The sequence below is a fragment of the Peromyscus maniculatus genome, chromosome 8, assembly GCF_049852395.1.
Source record: "Peromyscus maniculatus bairdii isolate BWxNUB_F1_BW_parent chromosome 8, HU_Pman_BW_mat_3.1, whole genome shotgun sequence".
Taxonomy (NCBI): domain Eukaryota; kingdom Metazoa; phylum Chordata; class Mammalia; order Rodentia; family Cricetidae; genus Peromyscus; species Peromyscus maniculatus.
In genome coordinates, this window is record NC_134859.1 from 464,819 (window position 1) to 472,458 (window position 7,640).

Consider the following 7,640-nt stretch of genomic DNA (forward strand, 5'->3'; position numbering starts at 1 on the left):
CCGAAGTTCTTCTTTAATGTTGAGGCATCCTTCTTTTGCCTACAGGCCTAGAATGAGAAAAAAAAAAGAATGGCAATTGAACCCTAGCATGGCTTAGAAGAAAAACACTCTGCTATTGAGAAATGGGCACTCTTGTACTCTTCCGTGTTTCCCATAGGGCCAGAACAATGAGCTGGCTCAGAACAAAAGAACTGTGCTTCCTACACAAACGGGGCATAACTAGTTCAACTCAGCATTGGAAGCTGACTAGAATAGGAGCTTTTCTTCATTCCAATACACTGTACTTGCTGGGATGAGCCGTGAGTGCTATTTGCACTGTGTATGTCCAGAACAGCACAAAAGTGGCTATTCTTATCCTGAATTAACACTTGCTCCTAGAACTTGAAACTGAATGTGATTCAACTCAGTTTAGGAAGGTTAATTGAACCCTATCTTGCCTTACAAGAAAAACACTCTGCTTTTAAGAAATGGGCACTCTTTTACTCTATTGTGTTTCCTATAGGGCTAGAACACTGAGCTGGATCAAACAAAATGAGTGTGCTTCCTAAAAAAGAGGGGCATATCTAGTTCAACTCAGTATTGGTAACTAAGTAAAATAGGAGGTCCTCTTCAATCCAAAACACTGAACTTGCTGGTAACAGACGCCAGTACAATTTGCACTGTGCATGGCCAGTAGAGCACAAGAGTGGGTTTTCTTACCCTGAATTAACACTTGCTGCTAGAACGTGAAACTGAATGTGATTCAACTTTGTTTAAGAATGGCAATTCAACCCTTCTTGCCTTCCAAGAAAAACACTCTGCTTTTGAGAAACAGGCACTCTTGATCTCTACTGAGTTTCCTATAGGGCCAGAACAGTGAGCTGGCTCAGAACAAAAGAACTGTGCTTCCAAAACAAACGAGGCATACCTAGTTCAATCATTATTGGAATCTAAGTAAAACAGGAACTCCTCTTCAGTCCAATACACTGTACTTGCTGTTAACAGACGCCAGTTCTTTTTGCACTGTGTATGGCCAGAAGAGCACAAGAGTGGCTGTTCCTACCCTGAATTAACACTTGCTGCTAGAACTTGAAACTGAATATGATTCAACTCCATTTAAGAATGGCAATTGAACCCTAGCTTGGCTTAGAAGAAAAACACTCTGCTATTGAGAAACGGGCACTCTTGTACTCTTCTGTGTTTCGTATAGGGCCAGAATAGTGAGCTGGCCCTGAACAAAAGAACTGTGCTTCCTACACAAACGGTGCATACAGAGTTCAACTCCCTATTGGAAACTGACTAGAATAGGAGCTTCTCTTTAGTGTAATACACTGTACTTGCTGGGAAGAGAAGTGAGTGCTATTTGCACTGTGTATGGCCAGAACAGCAAAAGACTGGCTCTTCTTCCCCTATATTAACACTTGGTGCTAGAACTTGAAACTGAATGTAATTCAACCCCGTTTAGGAAGGTTAATTGAACCCTAGCTTGCCTTACATGAAAAACACTCTGCTTTTGAGAAACGTGCATTCTTGCAGTCTTTTGTGATTCCTCTAGGGCCAGTAAAGTGAGCTAGCTCAGAACAAAAGAACTGTGCTTCCTACACAAACGGGGCATATCTAGTTCAACTCAGTATTGGAAACTAAGTAAAACAGGAGCTTCTCTTAAGTCCAATACACTGTACTTGCTGTTAACAGACGCCAGTACTATTTGCACTGTGTATGGCCAAAAGAGCACAAGAGTGGCTGTTCTTACCCCGAATTAATACTTGCTGCTAGAAGTGGAAACTGAATGTGATTCAACTCCATTTAAGAATGGCAATTGAACCCTAGCATGGCTTAGAAGAGAAACACTCTGCTATTGAGAAACATGCACTCTTGTATTCTTCTGTGTTTCCTATAGGGACACCACAGTGAGCTGGCTCAGAAAAAAAGAACCGTGCTTCCTACACAAACGGGGCATACCTAGTTCAACTCAGCATTGGAAACTGACTAGAATAGGAGCTCTCTTCAGTCCAATACACTGTACTTGCTGGGAACAGCCACGAGTGCTATTTGCACTGTGTATGCCCAGAACAGCACAAGACTGTCTGTTCTTACCCTGAATTAACACTTGCTGCTAGAACTTGACACTGAATGTGATTCATCTCCATTTAGGAAGGTTAATTGAACCCTATCTTGCCTTACAAGAAAAACACTCTGCTTTTGAGAAATGGGCATTCTTTTACTCTATTATGTTTCCTATAGGGCTAGAACACTGGACTGGATCAAACAACATTACTGTGCTTCCTACACAAACGGGGCATATCTAGTTCAACTCAGTATTGGTAACTAAGTAAAACAGGAGGTCCTCTTCAGTCCAATACACTGAACTTGCTGGTAACAGACGCCAGTACTATTTGCACTGTTTATGGTCAGTATAGCTCAAGAGTGGGTATTCTTATTCTGAATTAACACTTGCTGCTAGAACATGAAACTAAATGTGATTCAACTCTGTTTAAGAATGGCAATTGGGCTTCCTCACCTAATGGATGGAGTGCTGTCTGGCTGTCCTACAGGCCCGCCATGGCCACCGCCTCCGGAGCGAGCATCCTGGGTGGGGCATCGGTCACATGCCCCACTGTCCTGGGCCTTGTGGAGCATTGTGGTGTGTAGTGGGGGCGGCAGGGAGCCTCCTCGTGACTCAGGCCTTTGGGCTTAAAAGTGCCACGGCCCTCCGCGGGCTGCGGCTGGGGCCTCGGAGCTGCGCTTTTTTTGCAGATGCCAGTTGGCCTCGAAGTTATGTCCAGTCGGGAGCAGCTGGCACGGAATGGCGCCCGGGTGTCCCTGGCACTTCCTCCTCACACAGCTGCTGTCGTCGCCGCATGTGAACCAGAGCAGAGGCGGCAGCTGAGGAGGCCGCGGCCGGCTGCTCTGGCGAGCGCCCCCCGCCGTCACTTGAGGAGCGCCCCCTTGGCGTCAGGAGGGAGGCCCCCGTCGCTCGGCGGGCGGCCTGGCAAGGCGCGGTGTGGCGCGGGGCGGCGTGGGGAGCTCTCGGGCTGGGGCCACGCTTGGCGCCACGCGCCATGAAGGCGCCTGCCGGGCTCCTTTAAAGCTGAGGAGCCGCAGGGCCTCACGTGCCGGCCGCGGCCTCTCCGAGCCCGGGGAAGTCACGTGGCTTCACACGTTCGATTGCTTCTGGAGCCCGAGCCGGAGGGGGGGGGGCGCAGGGAGAAGAAAGGGAAGAATAAAAGATTGCTGGGACAACCAGGATGTTCCTGCACTGTCTATGTGTAGCAATGCCAGTATCTTTCGAAGGATAAATGCCACTTTGGATGATTCATTGGACTTCAGTAAAGTCTGCACAACACCCATAAATCGAGGAATTCATGATCATTTGCCAGACTTCCAGAACTCTGAAGAAACAGTTACAAGCAGGATGCTTTTCCCCACCTCTGCGCAAGAATCTCCCTGTGGCCTCCCAGATGCAAATGGCTTGTGCCTTGGCCTGCAATCACTCAGACTGACTGGCTGGGACCGACCCTGGAGCACTCAGGACTCAGACTCCTCAGCCCAGAGCGGCACACAGTCGGTATTAAGCATGCTCCAAAATCCACTGGGAAATGTCCTAGGACAAACCCCCTTGAGCTTCCTGTCTCTGGATCCCCTTGGGTCTGACTTGGACAAGTTCCCAGCACCCTCATTTAGAGGATCTCGCCTGGACACTCGGCCCATCCTGGACTCCCGTTCTAGCAGCCTCTCTGACTCAGACACGAGTGGCTTCAGCTCTGGATCAGATCATCTCTCAGATTCGATTTCAAGCCTTCGCATTTCCCCTCCTCTGCCCTTCCTTTCTATGACGGGAAATGGGCCCAGAGACCCTCTAAAGATGGGCGTTGGGTCCCGAATGGACCAAGAACAAGCTGCTCTGGCTGCAGTTACTCCCTCTCCAACCAGTGCTTCAAAGAGATGGCCAGGAGCTTCTGTGTGGCCATCCTGGGACCTTCTTGAAGCTCCTAAAGACCCTTTCAGCATAGAGAGAGAAGCTAGACTACACCGGCAGGCAGCAGCTGTAAATGAAGCTACTTGTACCTGGAGTGGCCAGCTTCCTCCACGAAACTATAAGAACCCCATCTACTCATGCAAGGTTCTTAGGAGGTGTTCCTTGGGATATTACGGAAGCTGAATTGGTTAACATCTTCCATGTTTTTGGCTCTCTGAGCGTGGAGTGGCCTGGTAAGGATGGCAAGCACCCCCGGTGTCCTCCCAAAGGTAATACGCCTAAAGGGTATGTGTATTTGGTGTTTGAACTAGAGAAGTCTGTCCGGGCCTTGCTTCAGGCTTGTTCTCATGACCCTATGAGCCCAGATGGCCTGAGTGAATATTATTTCAAGATGTCCAGCCGAAGGATGCGCTGCAAAGAGGTGCAGGTAATCCCTTGGGTCTTGGCTGACAGCAACTTTGTCTGGAGCCCATCTCAGAGGCTGGATCCAAGCAGGACGGTGTTTGTTGGTGCCTTGCACGGGATGCTCAATGCTGAGGCTCTGGCTGCCATCTTGAATGACCTATTTGGTGGAGTGGTGTATGCTGGGATTGACACAGATAAGCACAAGTACCCCACTGGGTCTGGTCGTATGACTTTCAATAACCAACGTAGTTACCTGAAAGCAGTCAGTGCTGCTTTTGTGGAGATCAAAACCACCAAGTTTACCAAGAAGGTTCAGATTGACCCCTATCTAGAAGATTCTCTGTGTCTTATCTGCAATTCACAGCCTGGCCCTTTCTTCTGTCGAGATCAGGTTTGCTTCAAGTATTTTTGCCGAAGCTGCTGGCACTGGCGACACAGCATGGAAGGCCTGCGCCATCACAGCCCCCTGATGAGGAACCAGAAAAACTGAGATGCCAGCTAGAGAAGCTGGCCTTGCCCAGTGGCCTGTATTGCCCAAGGCTGGCAAATCAGGCCTGTACCCTGCACTGGCGCCCAAGGAGCTAGCTTTCTGCAGACAAGGGAAACTTGTAGTCACCTTTGTACTTGCTAAATCTGTCTTTGTTTCTGCACTAATTAATGCACAATGAGTTTTGTGAGGTTTTGTGTTCAGGGGGTGTGCCAGAGCAAGGACCCTCAGGCTCACCCTCAAGCAAATGTAGTTTTCCCAGATTCTAGTTCCTCATTTTGCAAATGAAAAGAAAAACAACAACAAACTGTGTGTCCGGGAGGTATTGACAGATGCCTACACCTAAGTTTATTTATTAAAGCGCTTTCTACATTCCTTGAAATACTGGCAGTGGTGATACACAGGTCTCATCCGTTCATTCTTGCAGTTGCCATACAGTGCCTTTCCTTTGTTTAACCCCCACCTGAACAGCATAAACTGAGTGTTCAGCTGGTGTTTTTTTTTACTGTAAACAAACAAGAAGACTTTGCTCTTCATTTAAACCAAATCATATTTCATAGTTTACGCTCGAGGGTTTTTACTGGTTCCTTTTTACACTCCTTAAAACAGTTTTTAAGTCACTTGGAACAATAGATTTTTTTCTTTCTGGCATAGAAAATTTGTGTCTGGGGGACTGCTGGTCACAGTTGCAAATCAAAGCATTTGTAACCAAGGGAAAATTATTTTATTTAAAACTGGAATGGAGGGAAAAAATTACGTCTGAGCAGCTGCTGTATAAAGTTTTAAATAGTTTGTCATACCTTCTTACATTGCACTTATGTGGGGTGGGAAGGGTGGACAGAAGATTTTAATCACAGTCACAGGACTTTTTCTTTTGTAACTGAGCTTAAAAATTAAAAAAAAAAAGGGTTGCTTTCTGGTGGGGGCAGTTGAAGGCTCACAGGAGCCCTTTCTCTTAGAGGGGCAAGTACACTTCCTTACATATTTTATTTGAAGAATGTATGAATCAACCCAGTTGACAAAAAAATGCTACTGGAATTTGCAAACTTGACTCTTTTCCTTTTTAATTTACTTACTCCTTGCCGCTCTTAGGGAAGCTGTGTGCCAAAGAACCAGTGTCCTAACCCCTCCTCCCTCCTGCTGAGCTGATATTGCATTGTTGTATATCCCAGCTACTCTGTGGGTTTGTGAAGCTGTGTGTGAAGTCTCTACCTCATTGGTGTATATGCAGGCAAGCCTGCACTCTACTACAGATATGTGGAGTAAGCTGTTGTGTACTTTTTTTTTTTTTTTTGCACATAATAAACACGTTACAGAAAAAAAAAAAGAATGGCAATTGAACTGAAGCTTGCCTTACAAGAAAAACACTCTGCTTTTGAGAAACAGGCTCTCTTGTACTCTATGTGTTTCATAAGGTCCAGAACAGTGAGTTGGCTCATAACTAAAGAACTGTGCTTTCAACACACATGAGGCATACCGAGTTCAACACAGCATTGCAAACTGAATAGAATAGGAGCCTCTCTTTAGTCCAATACACTGTACTTGCTGGGAAGAGACGCCAGTGCTATTTGCACTGTGTATGACCAGAAGAGCACAAGAGTGGCTGTTCTTAACCTATATTAACACTTGTTGCTAGAAATTGAAACTGAATGTAATTCAATTCAGTTTAGGAAGGTTAATTGAACCCTAGCTTGCCTTACAAGAAAAACACTCTGCTTTTGAGAAATGGCCACTCTTGTACTCTATTGTGTTTCCTTTAGGGCCAGAACAGTGAGCTGGATCACAACAAAAGAACTGTGCTTCCTAATAAAACGGGGCATATCTAGTTCAACTCAGTATTGTTAACTAAGTAAAACAGGAGGTCCTCTTCAGTCCAATACACTGAACTTGCTGGTATCCAACGTGAGTACTATTTGGACTTTGTATGGCCAGGAGAGTACAAGAGTGGCTGTTCTTACCCTGAATTAACACTTGATGCTAGAACGTGAAAATGAATGTAATTCAACTCATTTAGGAAGGTTAATTGAACCCTAGCTTGATTTACATGAAAACCACTCTGCTTTTGAAAAATGGGCACTGTTGTAATCTACTGTGTTTCCTTTAGGGCCAGAACAGTGAGCTGACTCAGAAAAAAAGAACTGTGCTTCCAACACAAACGAGGCATACCTAGTTCAACTCAGTATTGGAATCTAAATAAAACAGGAACTCCTCTAAAGTCCAATACACTGTACTTGCTGTTAACAGACGCCAGTGCTTTTTGCACTGTGTATGGCCTGAAGAGCACAAGAGTGGCTGTTCTTACCCCGAGTTAATACTTGCTGCTAGAAGTGGAAACTGAATGTGATTCAACTCCATTTAAGAATGGCAAATGTACCCTACTTTGGCTTAGAAGAAAACACTCTGCTTTTGAGAAACGGGCATTCTTGTACTCTTCTGTGTTTCCTACAGGGCCAGAACAGTGAGCTGGCTCAGAACAAAGGAACTGTGCTTCCTACACAAACGAGGCATACCTAGTTGAACTTAGCATTGGAAACTGACTAGAATAGGAGCTTTTCTTCATTCCAAAACACTATACTTGCTGGGACAGCCATGAGAGCTCTTTGCACTGTGTATGCCCAGAACAGCACAAGAGTGGCTGTTCTTACCCTGAATTAACACTTGCTGCAAGAACTTGAAACTGAATGTGATTCAACTCTGTTTAGGAAGGTTAACTGAACCCTATCTTGCCTTACAAGAAAAACACTCTGCTTTTGAGTGCTTTGGGCACTCTTTTACTCTATTGTGTTTCCT

General features: G+C 45.8%; 1 pseudogene; it reads left to right on the top strand.

The window, feature by feature from the left end:
* The first annotated feature begins 3,202 nt into the window (after positions 1–3,202).
* Positions 3,203–5,232, top strand: LOC121826451 (cytoplasmic polyadenylation element-binding protein 1 pseudogene; annotated as a pseudogene).
* The last annotated feature ends 2,408 nt before the right edge of the window (positions 5,233–7,640 follow it).